The 18687-nt window shown below is 43.3% G+C and overlaps 1 long non-coding RNA gene across 3 annotated transcripts in view; it reads right to left on the reverse strand.

Annotated features, from left to right (window-relative positions):
- Positions 1-18687, reverse strand: part of LOC135224452 (uncharacterized) — a 158951-nt gene that overhangs the window by 98777 nt on the left and 41487 nt on the right. Inside the window, exon 3 of one of the 3 annotated variants that reach the window (XR_010316744.1) lies at positions 1-79. This exon is cut by the window's left edge and continues 43 nt beyond it. The exons of the other annotated variants lie outside the window; for them this stretch is intronic. This is a non-coding gene — a long non-coding RNA (uncharacterized LOC135224452). The remainder of the gene's footprint in view (positions 80-18687) is intronic. 3 annotated transcript variants of the gene reach the window in all.

Below are 18687 nucleotides of genomic sequence, written 5' to 3' on the forward strand. Positions count from 1 at the left end.
GTACATATTCTTGACAAAGGTCTCCATCCTCCTATTCTTAATTGGACTTGTGTCAACACCTTGTGGGGTCAGGTTCTTCCTGGAAGTTGAGAAAGACTCCACTCACGAAGGTTTTTATGATGGAAGTCCTAAATCATTTCCCAGTTATCATCAATTTATCATTACCGTTATTTTAATATATAATTAAATTGATTCTCTGGTCTTTTTAAGGTACATATATATCATACCAATACGCAAAAACCTTATATTAATATATATATAATATTATATATATATATATTATATATATTATATATATATATATATTATATTATATATGATGCTAGGTTGGTGTCTGTAGTGTACGCTCATCCACGCATCAATGGCGCTCGCGAGCTTACACGTCAGTCTACATATAATTTTCCTCTCAGTGACGTTAACCTTGACGTACATGGTGAAACAACACCGCCATTTCTCCTTCTCCTTAATAATAATTGCAACATCAACCTCACGCAGAAACCGATCTACTCCCAGTCCACGGCAGAGGATTCTCTCTCTCTCTCTCTCTCTCTCTCTCTCTCTCTCTCTCTCTCTCTCTCTCTCTGTGAAATCCCTTCGAATCTAACTAATAGATTTCATCTGGATAACAAGATCCCGACTCATCCGTCTCGTAAACGCACAAAAGAGCCGATGGTGTATATCAAGTTGCGATGTCCCTCCAGTCTAATGGAGCGAGACTGAAAAAGAAGGAATTCTTATGCCCGCCATTTCCTGGGCGTCAAGTAAACCGACTGTGAAGCTCAGAGAAGAAGAAGAAGAAGAAGAAGAAGAAGAAGAAGAAGAAGAAGAGAAGGAGGAGGAGGAGGAGGAGGAGGAGACACAATAGAGGAGAAGAAGAAGAAGAAGAAAAGAGAAGGAGGAGGAGGAGGAGGAGGAGGAGAACAAAAACAATAAAAAGGAGGAGGGGAAGGTGATTAACTTCGTTGCAAGAAATTAAACTTTGCCGTATTTTTGTCAAGGTAACGGTGATGAAAGAACAAGAACAAGAAGATGAACAACAACAACAACAACAACAGCAACCACAAGAGCTAAAAGAAGAAGGGAAACTGACCTTCCTGGTATTCTGTAAGTAGAGCCGATGGACATAATAGCATCCTCGTGTTCTGATCTAGGCCAGATCTCTTGGAAACAAGCGAAAGGGGCTGAACCGTATAGAAAGCTATGTCAGTATGAAGCAAGATCAGAATTCACTATAAAAATGACGTGAACTCCATGCATTTCTGTAGCCGTACATCTAACTGAAGACAAAGTTTTTTTATTTATTTTTGTTTTAATTCATGGTCCTAGAAATTTGATCAAGTACCCAGAAGTGTATTTTGAGCCTCTAAAACTTTACTGATTGTCAAACTTTATTTTCATGCGTTCATGGTACGTCCAAAGGCAGACTGCAGAGTTTGAATCTAAGAGTTGCCTGCGGGCTGCTCTACGAGCAAGACCCCAACAGAATAATGAATCATTCTTATAAAAAAAATAATATATATATTCGAACATCAATTTAACCCGTGTACCTTGCAACAAACCTTACCTGGTTGGTGCAAGGGGCAACTATATAGTCAAATTGAAGCCTAGATTTCTCCAAGCTAAAGAAAAAAAAATCTTAAAATATTTCCTTCGGGAATATTCGAACAGAAGTATACTTCATGAAAACAAAACATTCAAACCTACAAAAACAATAAATAAAATAGATAAAAACCTCGTAAAATCCATGCAGAATGTTGTCGAAATAAACCGGAAAACTCGAAAAGAAAAAGTGAGAACGAAAATAAAGAGAGCCGAGAAGCAGGTAAACAAGCAATCACTCAAAGAGCTTTATTCTTCTTTATGTTTATTTTCTTTTTAGTTCGTTTTTTTTATCTTCTCTTTTCTGGCCCCTGCCACCAATCATGAACTATTCCGCTGTTCTTGGGGGGAGAGAGAAGGTAGAAAGGAAGGGAGGGAGGGAGCGGGGGAGGGAGGGGGGTGGACAGCCCATCACAGGGAGCGACCGGTTCAATCCATCACCGGAATATCCAGAATATCTGCTTATCCCGAAAGCCAATAAATCCGGTTTGTTGGTGGTAATATATGGCCAGATAAGGCGTCTCAAGTGAAGAGTTATTCGTCCGGGAAATTTATTTTCCTCCCTGTTTTTTTCTGAGAAAAATCTGGAAGTCTAAGACTTGGAAAAAGTCCTCTCTATACATCACTTGGGGCTCCAGGTTCAATTTTTTTTTCGGGGGGCGGTAGTTGTGGGGGGGGAGGGGGGGGAGTTGGGAGTCGGTATTTCGACCGTTTATTTATTTGTTTGGGGAGAACCCAACTGACTGTGATTTCTTTCAGATTGGAAAGGAGGCTGAATATCTGGACGTGAGATTCGACGGTGAGAAGTCTTCAGCCCCCTTAAAAAATACCTTGTTTTCTAAAATAAAAAAAATAATAAATAAATAATATTTGATAACTTTTAAAAACCCTGGTTTTATATATAAAAAAAGTCTTTTTTTAAGTTTTTTACAAACATTAAAAATACTTTGTTTTCTAAAAAAAATTATTAAAAACCTGGTTTTATGACAATACATCTGAAAAAAATTTATTTACGCAAAACATTAAAAAAGCTTGGTTTTCTGACAAAAAAAAAAACTTGGAAAAACTTTTTGTTTTCTATGACAAAATGAAAAAGGGTTTTAAACAAAGACAAAACTTGGTACACACTTGGTTATCTACTCAACTAAGTTCGTGTTTATCCTTTCGTTACACTTTCATCACTTTTGTAAAAATCTTAAAACTTCTGTTGTCAATCTATAAATCAAGTGAGGTTTATGGCAGCACAAGATCTTCTCTTTTAGATAACCAATTAAAGTTCGACCACGAATTTTAATTGGTTATGAAACGGATTTCATTTTTTTTTTTTTAGAAAATCGTAACTCGAGATAGAAACAGAATATGAAGTTGATAAAAATATGAAAATACTCTCTCTCTCTCTCTCTCTCTCTTGAGAGTGCTGCTTATGCGATGCGCAAACATCAAAAGAAATTAAAAGTTGACAAAAGTTTTTTCAGTACTACTGAAAAAAAAAGTTGTGCTCTCGAGGTGCCTGAGTACTCAATTAACCTAAGAACGAAACTAATAATATAAGAATCTAATAATTATAATGAATAATAATAATAATAATAATAATAATAATAATAATAATAATAATAATATTATTATTATTATTATTATTATTATTATTATTATTATTATTATTATTATTATTATTATTATTATTATTATTATTATTGCTGCATCAGCTGCATTAATTTTAAAGAAGTTCTTCTCTATTTTTCTAATTGTGGTTTTCGCATCATTGCTTAAACTGGTGAGAACTAGTTTAAGCAACAATGAGAAAACCACAATTAGAAAAATAGAGTAGAACCTTTTATAAAATTGATGCAGCTGATGCAGCAATAATTTTTAATAAAACATGTTTAAGAGAGGGGTTACTTTCAGCATAATATTATTATTATTATTATTATTATTATTATTATTATTATTATTATTATTATTATTATATTATTAAGAGATAGACAAATAATAATTATCATTGTAACAATAATAATAATAATAATAATAATAATAATAATAATAATAATAATAATTATATTATTATTATTATTATTATTATTATTATTATTATTATTCTTATTATTATTATTATTATTATTATTATTAGCTCGAGGTGCGCGCTACTGAAATGAAGTCTTAGAATAACTCTATTACAACGGATTCTTGAAGACGTCTTCGCGACTATAGGATCCTTTGCAGCAGCCTTCAGCCCCTGAGGCATTCGTGGGGAAGCCAATGGGCGGAGCTTCGTGTCTGAACGATCTCAGTGGGATTCTGTCACGACCAGTTTGCTGGCTCGAGACTTAAGTCTGTCATACACAGATCGTTCAATGTATGGGTTTGTCTGCCGATATAACGCATCGCGCGCCTCTCTTCTTGAGATGAGGCCATTTCTTATCGAGACAATTTCTTTGTTCAGACTGAAATCGGTGCGCAGATCGTTCATAGTGTATGAATAGTGTGTGTGTGTGGGTCGATAACGACAATCGTTCAGACAGTCGTTCAGACAATCGTCAGTGTATGGGGGGCCTTTAGTATTGTGCATGAAATCCAAAGACTACAGAGCCTGGAGATTGTCTTGAAGCCTTCTCAAGCCCAGAAACCTTCGGAACTCCCAGATTGTCTACTGTTACCCCGGGGATGACAAAATGAGGGAAAAGTCAAGTAAGGCACGCACAGAATATGGTCTATCTAGCTCACAAGATTAGGCACGATCTGGAAGGTTACTGTGAAATTTATCTCTTTGACAAATGACTGTTTTGATCTCATGAATTCATCATGCATGAATGGAGATGTAAAATCAAGGAATGCATATGAAACTGACTGAGGTAACCAGAAAACTCTTGTGTGTAAAATTATCAATGTAATGACAAAAATAAGAGTATGCAACACAGGATCAAGCACACATTACAATTTCCAATCGTGTCATTCGTGAGTGGGTCTATATGAGATGTTAATAAAAAAAAAACTATAATGTAGGATATATATTAACATGATAATTGAATCAGGACCCACTAGAAAATTTTTGGGTGTTACAGACAGATAAGTGGATTGCATGATCACCCGTGTGCTGTTAACTATAAAAATTGAATTAGAAAGCTGCTTTTCGGTAAGAATGTTGCACCAATCAGCGATAAAACAAAACAAAAATAAAAAGAATGAAAATAACGATTGCTTATCAGCTGAGTTTGTGCCGATAAAATGCATCAAGAAAAGCTAAATCCAATAATGAGCGTAAACTTGAGTTGGAAATTTGCAACATATAAAATATAAACTTGAATCTAGAATTTGAGACTAATACAAACAACACTCCAGAGGATATGTCCAGTTTTTCAGCTGCTCCAAATAATTCGAAGTCAATATCTGATGTAATTGAAGAAGAATCTTTGCGATATATACGTCGGTGGCTACATTGTTAACAAAATTCAGTGGGGTATCCTCATTTTGGTCAAAAGATGACTGACTCTCAAAGTGACTAAAGGTTCTGGATCAATAAAATTAACAAGAGTCAACTCTATATGGCGTCTGAACATTTTTATTTACAAATAAGCCTTATGAGAGATGTATCCAAATCCATTCGCGTGTAAGAATGCTTGCCTGTGAAATGAAAGCTACTGGTGTTGATCTTCGCAGTGAAGTAATTTAATTTTTTACTAAATTTTGTGTCTTTTAGGATGAGATACCTAAACAAGAAAATCGAGATGAAAAAAAAGAGTAAATCGTGCAATAAAAAAATTAAAAGATTAATTTTTTTGTTTTCTTTCGTGTGACGTCATGCACAGCGCGCTGTTATTTTGGTAAACAACTCGGCAGACCTCATATACCTAGACCGTGACCTCACCCGCCCATCCCAGGACGCTTGGCGGGCCTCGCCCGCCCATTCCGGGACACATGGCGGACCTCACCCACCCGTCCCTGGACCCGTGGCAGGCCTCACCCACCCATCCAGGACACATGGCGGACCTAGCCAGCCCCGTCCCAGTACCCATGGCGGGTCTCACCAGCCCATCCCAGGACACATGGCAAACCTGGCCCACCCATCCTGGGACCCGTGGCGGGCCTCACCCACCCGTCCCTGGAACCGTGGCGGGCTTTGCTTGCCCGTCCCGGAACACATGGCGGACCTAGCCCACCCGTCCCGGGACCCGTGGCAGTCTTCACCACCCGTCTCGGGACCCGTGGCAGGTCTGGCCCACCCATCCCAGGACACGTGGCAGACCTCATCTACCCATCCCGGGATCCATGGGGTGCCGCACCCGCCCATCGCAGGACACCTGGCAGGCCTCATCCGCCCATCCCGGGAAAAGTGGCAGGTCTAGCCCGCCCATCCCAGGACGCCTGACGGACATCGTCCTCCCATTCCGGGACACGTGGTGGATCTCACCCACCCATGACTGGACCCGTGCCGGGCCTCGCCTCCCCATCCCGGGACACATGGCAGACCTAGCCAGCCCGTCCCAGGACCCATGGCGAGCCTCCCCTGCCCGTCACAGGACACATGGCGGACCTAGCTCGCCCATCCTAGGACCCGTGGAAGGCCTTGCCACCCATCCTGGGACATGTGGCTTACCTCGCCACCTGTCCCAGGACCCATGGCAGGCCTCACCCACGTGTCCGGGGACACATGGCAGACCTCATCCTCCCATCATGGGATCCATGGCAGGCCTTGCCCAACCGTCCTGGGACACCTGGCAGGCCTTGCCCGCCCATCCCGGGACCAGTGACAGGCCTTGCCCACCCATCCCAGGACCAGTGGCAGGCCTTGCCCACCCGTCCCGGGACACCTGGCAGGCCTTGCCCGCCCGTTCCGGGACCAGTGGCAGGCCTTGCCCACCCGTCCCGGGACCAGTGGCAGGCCTTGCCCATCCGTCCCGGGACATCTGACGGGCCTCACCCACCTGTCCCGGGACCTATGGCGGGCCTCGCCTACCTGTTCTGGTACCTGTGGCGTGCCTTGCCCACCCATACCGGGACACCTGGTGGGCTTCACCCTAGCACACTCATCTCAGGACCCGTGGTGGGCCTCGCCCGCCCGTCCCAGGACACCTAGTGGACCTCACCTGCCAGTCCTGGGACACCTGGTGGGCCTTGCCCACCCATCCTGGGACACCTGGCAGGCCTCACCCAACCTTCCCAGAACCCTTGGCCAGCCTCACCCACCAGTCCAGGGACACGTGGCGGACCTCACCCGTCCATCCTGAGACCCGTGGCACACCCCACCCGCCTGTCCCGGGACACTGGGTGGTCTTTGCCCGCCCGTCCAGGGATCCATGGCAGGCATCGCTCTCCCTTCCTGGGACCTGTGGCAGGCCTCACCCACCGTTCCAGGACCCATTGTAGGCCTCGCCCACTTGTCCCGGTACACATATCGGTCCTCGCCCACCTGTCCCGGTACCTGTAGCGGAACTCACCCCCCCCCCCCCCCGTCACGGGATACCTGGCAGGCCTCGCCCACCCATCCCTGGACACCTGGCGGACATCACTCGCCCGTCCCAGGATACCTGGCAGGCCTCGCCCACCCATCCCGGGACACCTGGCATGCCTCGCCCGCCCATTCCGGGACATGTGGTGGACCTTGCCCACCCGTCCCTTGACCAGTGGGCGGGCCTCGCCTGCCCATCCCGGGACACATGGTGGACCTAGCCAGCCCATCCCATGACCCATGGCGAGCCTCGCCACCCACCCCTGGACACGTGGTGGACATCGCTGCCCATCACGAGACCCATGGTGGGCCTTACCTACCCGTCCTGGGACCCATGGGGGACCTTGCCCACCCGTCCCTGGACCCATGGTGAACCTCGCCTGCCCGTCACGGGACACATGGCGGACCTAGCCCGCCCATCCTGGGACCCATGGAAGGTCTTGCCACCCGTCCCGGGGCATGTGGCTTACCTCGCCACCCCTCCCAGGACCCATGGCAGGCCTCGCCCACCCGTCCCGGGACACCTGGTGGGCCTCATCCTCCCATTATGGGATCCATGGCAGGCCTCGCCCACCTGTCCCGGGACACCTAGCGGGTCTTGCCCGCCCATCCTGGGACCCGTAGCAGGCCTTGCCCACCCACCCCGGGACACCTAGCAGGCCTCGCCCATACTGGGACCCGTGGCGAGGCCATCCCAGGACACCTGGCAAGCTTTGCCCACCCGACCCGGGACACCTGGTGGGCCTCATCCACCTATCCCGGGACACCTGGTGGGCCTCATCCACCTATCCCGGGACACCTGGCGGGGCCATCGCCTCTGCCCACCTGGCCCGGGTGTGCCGCCCATTTTTGGAAACCGTCCTCACCCGCCCATCCCGGGACACATGTCGAACCTCGTGCGCCCGTCCTGAGACCCATGGCGAGACCCGCCCACCTGTCCCGGGACCTCGATGCGCCCGTCCTGAGACCCATGGCGAGACCCGCCCACCTGTCCCGGGACACTTGGCGATCTTTGCCTGCCCTTCCTGGGACCTGTGGCGGGCCTCGCCTGCCCATCTCAGGACACCTGGCAAGCCTCACCTACCCATCCCTGGACACACAGCAGGCCTCGCCCACCCATCCCGGGACACCTGACAGGCCTCGCCCGTCTGTCCTGGGACCCATGGTGGGCCTCGCCCACCCGTCCCACTACCTGTGGTGGGTCTCGCCCACCAATCCCGGGACACCTAGCAGGCCTCACCAGCTCATCCCGGGACCCGTGGCGGGCCTCGCCCGTCCGTCCCAGGACACCTAGCATGCCTTACCCACCCAACCCGGGACACTTAGTGGACCTCGCCCGCCCATCCCAGGACACCTGGTGGGCCTTGCCCGCCCATCCCAGGACATCTGGCGGGCCTCACCCGCCAGTCCCGGAACCAGTGGCCGGCCTCATTCGCCCGTGCCGGGACCCATGGCAGGCCCCGCCTGCCTGTCCCAGGACACTTAGCAGTCTTTGCCCGCCCTTCCTGGGACCCTTGGCATGACTCACCAGCCCGTTCCGGGACCCATGGTAGGCCTTTCCCACCAGTTCTGGGACTTCGCTCACCTGTCCCGGGACCCATGGCAGGCCTTGCCCACCTGTCCCGGGACACTTGGCGGACTTCGCCCGCCCGTCCTGGACCCATGGCGGGCCTCACCCACCTGTTCTGGGTCTTGCCCGCCCGTCCCGGGACTCTTAGCAGGCCTTGCCCACCCACCCCGGGACACCTAGCAGGCCTGGCCCGCCCGTCCCGAGACCTGTGGCGGGCCTGGCCCGCCCATCCCAAGACCTGTGGCGGGCCTGGCCCACCCATCCCAGGACCTGTGGCGGGCCTGGCCCGCCCATCCCAGGACCTGTGGCAGGCCTTGCCTGCAGTCCCGGCTGAGAGCAACACCTATACTTAAGTCTTAGAACCAGAATATGCCACTGAATCCTTTCAATTCTCCTGGGGCTTCTCTGAATCCTCTGCTTCTTCTCCTGGCACCTCCACAAATCCTACTCAATCCTCTAGAATTCTCCTGGGGCATCTCTAAATCCTCTGCTTCTTCTCCTGGCACCTCCATGAATCCTACTCAATCCTCTCAATTCTCCTGGAGCTTCTCTGAATCCTCTGCTTCTTCTCCTGGCACCTCCACGAATCCTCTCATTTTTCTCACGGTTTCTATAATCCTCCCATTTTCATTTTCCTTAACTCCATGAATCAATAAAACTCTAAGAAAACATTTTAATATATTTATTTCCGTTCAAGTTCAATTTCCTTCAAGGTTAACAAAGCAAACTTATTTCAAAATAAACATCAAACTTTCCATACAACAAACATTCTCCTCAAATTTTTCACATCTGATCCGTCTGATCAAGGCTAGCGCACACTTAATCGCGCCATTCCTTGAAGATCAACAGCACCTTCTGCAATTTCCAGTTGTCCTTCTGCACACGTCTGTATATTTCCTGGAGGTTCTTCAGGTCACACACCAATTTCTCCTTCTCCAGCGACTCCAGGCGACGATTTCGTTCCTCTAGAAGGCATGCCACCTTGTTCCTCTTGAGTTTCACCGCCTGAACTTCCCACTGGAGACTAGAGTCCACGCTTTTCCTTCCAGAGGTCTTCCACTTCCTTATGCAGGCGCTGGAACCTCAGCTCGAGGTCTTTCCTGTCGGATTCCTGCTTTTCAGTCGCTTCTTTTTGTTCCTGGATGAGCCTTGCCATCCGCGTTGTTTCTTTCTACTTCTGTTGTAGGAGTTTCTCGAACGTCTCAAGCAGGCATTCTGCCTCTGTCAACTGCACTGTCAGTTCCCTTTTCCTCTCACATAGGGCATCATTTCTCTGCCCAATTTCCTTCGCGTTGTCCTTCAGCTGCTGATTTTCTTCTGCCATCTTGAGGATCTTAGTCTTCCAGCTGCCGTTTCTCCCTCTTCTCTTGATCGTTTTCCCTTTTCAGAGACAACGTTTCAGCTTCGAGGGAGTGGGCCCTGTTTTGCCAGGCCTGCTGTTGCAACACCTCCTCAGTGATCTGGATTACACAAGTGCGGCTGAAGAATTGTCCTGTCCAAGTTCATGCGCTACTCTCTCTGGCACTGGATGGTGTCTCGCAAGGCCGCAATTCTCTCGTTGAGTTCCTTTTCCTTGGGCTGTTCAGCTCAATCATCAGTCAGGAGAAACCTCACCAGCGAATAGGCAGCCACTGCAAACAAGATGACTATTCCTCCGTATTTCGAACAACATCTGGACAACAACGTTCCAACAACAGCTGCTGCCAAGGCCAGGTAGCGCCACATTTTCTTCAAACTGGAATCCGTATGTTACTTACAAAGGCCATACCCAGCTCGATATACTCTCCTCTCCTCTCCTCTCTCTCTCTCTCTCTCTCTCTCTCTCTCTCTCTCTCTCTCTCTATATATATATATATTTTTTTTTTTCGTTGATTTTCTATATTCCACGAGAGATATTTTATTTATCAAAATATAGCAGGAAAGCTTCTGAACGATTTTTAATTATGTCTCGTCTCTTGGTGTTATAAATTACTGAAATCTCTCTCTCTCTCTCTCTCTCTCTCTCTCTCTTTTGTGCGGGATCTTTTGCAGTACGCATCTTTTTTTTTGGCTGCTCTCTCTCTCTCTCTCCGTACTGTTTTTTTTTTATCTCATTTATGGCAAAAAAATTCTGGGATTTTCCTTTATTTACCCTTTAGTCTAATGAATTCTCTCTCTCTCTCTCTCTCATCTTGCCCCGAAGGTCCTGAATTCTTCATTTGTTCCTTCATTTAGGTTTAAGGCTTTGCATTCAATAAGTTTATATATATATATATATATATATATATATATATATATATATATATATATATATATAATTCATATATATATATATATATATATATATATATATATAGAGAGAGAGAGAGAGAGAGAGACTATTTTTACGTAGAAAAACAGTGTATTGGCATATTTACATATGGCAGTGCATGTGAAATCACTCCTTTTGGAATATAATAGGAAAGCTATTTGTGTACTACCATGCTTCGTGTATAATGCTTCAATTGAGGTTTTTAATATTATTCTGTCCATGTAGGTATATATATATATATATATATATATATATATATATATATATATATATATATATATATATATATAGTCAAAATGACCCTCGTTTAAATAATTGGAGAGAACTCCTAACTGGGAACGAACTTACCTATGAGTGTCATCATCTCTTCCAATGCCACCCCTGTAGCTGGCTGAAAATCAATTATTAAAGCTCTAGGCGAATTCAAACCCCCGCTATTACAAAAATATCATCTTTATTTCCCAAAATAGCTATCATGAAAATGAAATAAAATGAGTTAAAGAACATCCCAAAAATCGTAATACTACCATAACTCTTCCCGAAATCACATTTAAGTAAGTAACCCCCTCTTATCTACTTTTGTCTGACTATTCCTAGTCTATCAATAAAAGTCAACACAAGTCTAGAGAATCCATTTTTTAAATGGTGACTTCGAATCCATCTGAAAATGAGAATATAATCATCAAAAATTGAAATATTAAAGTTCGTCAATAAACTGAACTCTATGTCACTACATAAAAGGTATAACTTTTCAAAGTCTTTTTTACTACCTTTTCCGGTGGATCTTAGCGCCTTCCTCTACGGAGTGTTTCCACACATTCAATATCAGGTAATGTCCACTTAATCACCTCGCTGGGGGGTTTTTTATCCATCTATTTCGTCTTACAAACGTACCTATGTACGCTGACCAACAGACGCACAGATATACGCATGCTACTGAACACGCTAGTCTATTCTGTGCATTTCCATTTTCCCATGTACACGTTTAATCCATCGCTCGTATTTGGTGATCTGAAGTGACCTAAAATAACCATTCCTAGCGGTTTACCTCATATCTCTGGAATGCGCTTGCATCTCATCATCCCGCAACCGGCGTGTTTTTCGACTTGTGTCTCATATCAGCATCTTGAGGAATCCACTGTTTTGCACCTGTCTCTAACCAGCAAGTGTTAAGGGTATCAGCCCTATTTTTTTTAATATATACCCACTTATGCATCTAACCAGTGCCCTAAAATGGCTCGGCCACCTAAACGTGTGCACACCTGTCGCACACTACATTGGCTACCGGCGTATACTAGTTCATAATGTCTTTTAACTTACCACAAGATTTAAAGCTACTTCTATAACGGCAATCACTAGAACTGTGTAGCGTTCGGCGAAGAAAAATTCGTCTCCAGCGGAGGCGGAACTCTTACCACCTCGTAGTACCTCTGTAAGTGTTTCTCATAGAATACATCACCTTATCAGGAAAACCGTAAAACCGTAACGCACCAGTACCACCCCTAAGAGCCATAATACCACAAAGAACCACAGTCACCACCCTACTGGCCCATAAAGCCACAGATCACCACCAAAAATCATAGCCACAAAAAATCCAGCATCAAAATAACCAGTAAAAATCATCACCAAAAGAAAATCAACACCACCAGGAATTACCAAATCACCAAAATCATCATCAGGTATCACCAAATCACTAAAAATCATCACCAAGTATCACACGCCAAACGTCATCACCAGAACAATTCCTTATAATATTTCTCAACTCTACGGCAATTTCCAAATCGCTGCAGTTTGCGCATAATAAGAAAATAGTAGGAGAATGAAAGAAAACAATTTTTTGCATAAACCTGATTAATCACATTTTGTAATCCATTTGCAAAATCTAAAAAAAATACAACTGCGCAGTGTTACCTTTTTATCATTTTCCAGTCTTCTTCATCTTTGATATGTGTCAATTTCGACCGACCTGTCTTTTCATCTAAGACTACAAATCTGTTTCCTTTCTTTTCTTCAATAACTCTAAAAGGACCCTTACACTTTGGAACTCACTGGTAATTTAATTCATTTCTCACATTGATTTTTAGGAATACATTATCTCCAATAGCAATTCTAATATCTAATGATTTTTCGGTGCTTCTTTCAACCATTTCTCGGGTCTTAGCCTCGAGATTATGACTGAGACAAGCATGTCTCTCCTTTGCTGTGGAAATTAATGTTTCAATTGTATCTTCTCCATGATGAGGTATAGGTAGCAAATCAAATGTGCCTCGCGCTTGGCAACCAAACAATGCTTCGAATGGAGACATTTTAATAGAATCACTAACCACAGTATTTATGTTATGTCTAACTATATCTGTATATCTATTCCAGTTTCTATAATTTTCCTCCTATAGTCTTCCTGAGAGCTTCAAGCACTTTCCTGTTTGCTCGTTCACATAACCCATTAGCTTCAGATCTGTATGGAATAATTGTTACTTTCTGTATCCCCATGACTTCTACTTAACACTCTCAAGTCCTGTTTACAAATTCTCTACCATTGTCAGTCAACAAAACCTCGGGTGAGCCATATCTGAAGATGACCCCTTTGAGAAATGCTACAGCTACTTCCTCGGCCGTTTTATGCTTAAGTGGAAAAATTTCTACTGCCCTCGTAGTTCATCTATTATTACTAACATATACCTATTTGCGTGTCTTGATTCACAAAAATTTCCTAAGCTATCCATATTTAATCTCTGAAAAGGTCTACTTGGTTCGGATATGACCCTAATTTGCAAGAAGTTACCCTCGCGGGTTTGCAAGCATTGTATATTGTACACTTTTTCACAAAATTTTCCACATTTTTCCACATATTTTTCCAAATATACTTATGCATCTCATTATACGTTTTTTCTACCCCAAAATGTGGACTACCAATGCTGCAATGCACTATATCCAAAACTACTGGAATTAGGACTTTCGGAATTACGATCTGTGTCGTGTCTCGTTTACTTTCACTAGTCCTTAATTTATATTTAATCTTCCTGGCCAACAGATTACCTTCTAATTCTAAACCTGAAAAAGGTAACTTATAACCCTTCCTGACTGATTCTCCTCTGAGGAATGCTTTTTTGTCTGCCAAAATTTCATCCTCATCCTGCCTTTGTTCTATGAGACATATCCCATTGTATAGAATCACTAGTTACTGCCCCAACTTGAAATCCTTCTGTATCATAAAAACTTCTACTGAGGGCATCTGTAACTACATTTAACTTGCCTTCTATATATTTGAGCTTCGCATCAAAGTCCCTGATAGTTGAGAACCATCGAGCTCTTTTGGGTGACAAATCGGGTTTATTAAAAAGATCCAATTATGGCTTGTGATCTGTAAGAACTACTTTATTCCCCATTAGTAACATTTTAAAATGAACTAAACTTGATACTATTGCAAAGGCTTCTTTATCTATGGTAGCCATTAGTCTTTCATTGCTGCCCTTTGTCCTAAATTTCCTACTATAGAAGGCTATGGGATGGAGCCTCCCATCAAAGTTTTGCATGAGGCAAGCACCTATACCCTCCTGACTGGCATCAGTCACTAATGTTAACGGTTCGCTGAAATCCGGAGATTTCAGAACTGGGGGATTCATTAATGCATCCTTAAGTTTCTGAAAAGCTACTTGTTGCGGTTCTCCCCAATGAAATTGAATATCTTCCCGCAACACATCTGTTAAAGGAGCTGCTATGTTAGATACCCCTTTCAAGAAACGGCGGAAATATCCCGCCACTCCATAAAATGATCTAAATTGTTTCTTTGACTTCGGGATAGGATGGATGGATGGATTATGGAATTTAGGGCATAGCCCAAGCACTGGGACCTATAAGATCATTCAGCGCTGAAATGAAAGTTATGGCTAGTTCGAAAAATGAGAAATGAAATGAAATGGATAAACTGATGACAATCCTACACTTGAACAGGACTGTACATCAGCAAAGGCCATTTTACTCTCCCCCCAGCATTCCGATCATCCAAAAGTTATGAAAGATCTTTTTGGCCAGGGGGCGGGATAGGAAAATCTGCAATGGCTTTGACTTTATCGTCATTTACTCTAGCTCCCTCTTTAGATATGACATGACCTAAATATGTAATTTGCTTCTTCAAAAAGGAACACTTTTAGCTAGCTTGATTTTCAATCCTGCTAACCTAAGTCTCCTTAATGCTTCCTTAAGTACTTCTGTGTGGTGCTCGATCGAGTCTGTTGCAATCAATATGTCATCCATGTACACAAAAACATTTTTACCAAATAGCCCGTGCAAAACTGTGTTTACTAACCTCGTAAAAGTCATAGGACTACCTGACAAACCAAAAGGCATCCGCATAAATTCATAGTATCCCTTGGACGCTGAAAAAGCAGCATATTCCTTGCTATTTTCGTTAAGAGGGACCTGCAAAAAACCTTGCGCTAAATCAATTAAACTATAAATATTATGTCCCCCAATTTCTACAAAAAGATCTGGTATGCACGCAACTGGATAACGTCCGGAATTGTTTTCTCGTTGAATCATCTAAAATCGATGCATCGGACAGAACCATCCTTCTTAGGCACCACTAACAGAGGAAAGTTGTATGGAGACGCACAAGGTCAAATAATTCTTTCCTCTCCCCATTTACTAACCTCTTTCTCTACCTGTTCTCTGATTTTGAAAGGTATGCGGTATGCAGGAATAAAAATGGGTTTCTTACCTTCCTCTAGGTTTACCTTATGTTTCAACACATAAGTCAGTCCCAATTTATCCCCTTGTAATCCCACTGTATCCCCAAATTCCGCCAAAAGTTCGCTTACTGTTTCTATATGCTCTTTAAAGTCTACATTAGCTAAATGTTCTCTAAATATTTTCTTCCTTGATTACATTTCTGCCTCTGAAAACTCAGTTTTCCCCTTTACAGTAGCCAATGAACCACTATCACTACTCCAGTCTTGGAGGTCTACCACATATATTTTATTCTGATATTTCCTAATTGTATCGTTACAGTTCAATAATTCCACCCATGTAACACCAGTGTTTGATACTCTGTTCACCGATACGATGCTAATAACCCCTCTTAGTTTCTCGCTACCTTCTATTACGCATACCTCCTACTGTCACCGCGGTGAGGACAAGAAAGTTCCGGACAAGAAAGATTCACTTGGAAATTATAATTAATTATTTAAAATCCTGACTCAGATTCCTTACAGGCTATGTTGAGAAGAAAACCTAGACAAAGACAAGGTCTCATTCAGCGAATAAGAATTACCAGCTGTAAAAGCATTAGATTAAATCAAAGCTAGCAAGAACAAGTGAGTGATTTCTAACAAAGGGCGAAGCGGACGTCCAATTTGCAGGCGTCAGGTGAAAAAATGCCGTCCGGAGAAGTCACGCCACACCTAGGCAATGATTGCAAAGTCATCGTGGGTTCGACTGACACTTGCAGATGATGAGACACTCCATACATTCCTTTCGTATTGACATAGGTGACATTTTTGCGCTTGTTTTACTTAGGTGAGAGAGAGAGAGAGAGAGAGAGAGAGAGAGAGAGAGAGAGAGAGAGAGAGAGAGAGAGAGAGAGGTAATGGTCAATCATTTCTCGTGTGTGCAAAGGTTTGATTCAAATCTCATATGTATGAGAGAGAGAGAGAGAGAGAGAGAGAGAGAGAGAGAGAGAGAGAGAGAGAGAGAGAGAGAGATGACCAATCGTATCTCGTATTAAAAAAGGGTTAATGAAAACCTCCTTATGTATAACCTAAGACGAACAAAACTGGTACATTGTAAAGTAATATGTATATTTCCGCTTTCAACCCGCCATCTTGAGTCTGAAGCATCTCATCGCAATTTCCCTTTTTTCCTTGCTGAGCCATGAAGCCTTCTGGTGCCAGGGACCTCACATATAAATCCGACGCTTTCTATTGTGGACGAAACGTAACCAAAAAGATGATTCGTGCCTTCCACATCATATGACGTCCTTTCGGATCTTCAGAAGTCGCGTCCGTCATCTCCCATTGCAGGAGGAGGAGGAGGAGGAGGAGGAGGAGGAGGAGGACCCGCAACCGGGTCTTTGGGACAAGCAGGGCTAATCAGAAAAGAATGGGAATTCTTTCGTGGATTCGTCCATATCCTTTTCATAGGGGAATTGGAACGTTCCTCTCTCTTCTCTCTCTCTCTCTCTCTCTCTCTCTCTCTCTCTCTCTCTCTCTCAGAGATGGCGCCGTTCAATACATATAGGATGAGGCAACCCCCGTCCTCCGAACATTGCCAATGAAGAATTCAAATTCGGGTCCAAAAGAGATGTCCTTTGGCATTATGATGATGGTGATGGCATCTCTCCTTGAATGGTTTCCTAAAAATTTTCTTCAGACGATCGCAGATACACAAATACTTATAGTGTGTGTGCGTGTGCGCGTGTGTGTGTGTGTGTGCGCGCGCGCATTAATTATTTTCTTCTTAAGCACTTCCTTCCTCGTCTCTTCTGCACTGCACACTGAAGAAACTAATAATAGGCTTAGAAAAAATCATTTTTACAGTATTTTGCATTATAACATCATAATGCTATCATTGGGAAAGCAATGCCCTATCTTCCCAGCATTCCACAGCTGTCTACAGTGTATCCTCACCCATTTCATAGTACAAATGCCCTTTTTCGTGTATGTTTCAGTAAAATTGTTAAAATATATCAGGAATAATTGGCTTGGCCAGAAAGTTATAAATAAAACAATGAAGTTAACTCAGTTCTCCTTTGATGTTAATAATTTGGAAAACGAAATTCATTATGCACCATTCAGCCCTTTGAAAAACTTCATGATATAGATGTTTACTCAATGAACATTCATATAAACTATCATTAAAAGCATTATCTCCCTACACCTTTGAGAAACAAAATGTTCATTTAGTTTTATAAATATCCAATGAATATATCGTTCAAGCTTTACTAACTATTGGAAAAAATCACTCCCTTTTTATTCAGGATGCAAATATCAAAATTTTACATTTGGTCGACAATCATGAATTTAAACGTTTAAAGGTCAAAGGGTAAATAATAGATAAGCTGCCCAATAAGTAATGAAGGTTATATAGTACAGAAAAACATAGAAAAATTAACAATATGGGCTTCTACAAACGTTTCATTGAATAATTGTTGTTCAAGAAAATAACTATTGTAGCCAAAGAGAAAGTTAGAAAATTTAAATACCAATAATAATGACTGTATGTAAGAGAGAATTAATTCATTCACATATAGTAGAAAGACTCCTGTTTTTTAGTGATGTACGTAAACCTATGCACTGCTGTTTATTCTTTGATAGACACTGTATTGTAACTAAACAAATTGTTTTGATTCAGCATTTTATACTAATCTTATAACTTGTGTTTCGAGTAAGTATTATTTGGTGTACACTAATTAGTGTAGACGAGAAAATAAGTAAATTAATAACTGGCAGACCAAAACTGATAGATTTTAGCGAGGGTTTGTTTTTATTTCTTTCGTCTGGCAGCGTAGTCAGTGCTAGCAGCTCAGACCACCCTTCCTTAAGTCACAAAACATCGAACAGGCCTTCTATCTCGGTGGTCTTGCTTTTATTGTGTTCATACGTTAAAGTTAAGCAATTAACTTGTAGAAACGAGATAACACAGCGGTCCTGTAAGGTTTGAAAATCAACCCGTGAGTACTAGCAAGATTTTGTGAGAGAGAGAGAGAGAGAGAGAGAGAGAGAGAGAGAGAGACGTGTGCCTCTCACCGTATCTCATATAGCGACTTATGATCTCAGTTCATGTCTACAG

Source organism: Macrobrachium nipponense, chromosome 12 (assembly GCF_015104395.2).
Source record: "Macrobrachium nipponense isolate FS-2020 chromosome 12, ASM1510439v2, whole genome shotgun sequence".
In the NCBI taxonomy this organism is placed as follows: domain Eukaryota; kingdom Metazoa; phylum Arthropoda; class Malacostraca; order Decapoda; family Palaemonidae; genus Macrobrachium; species Macrobrachium nipponense.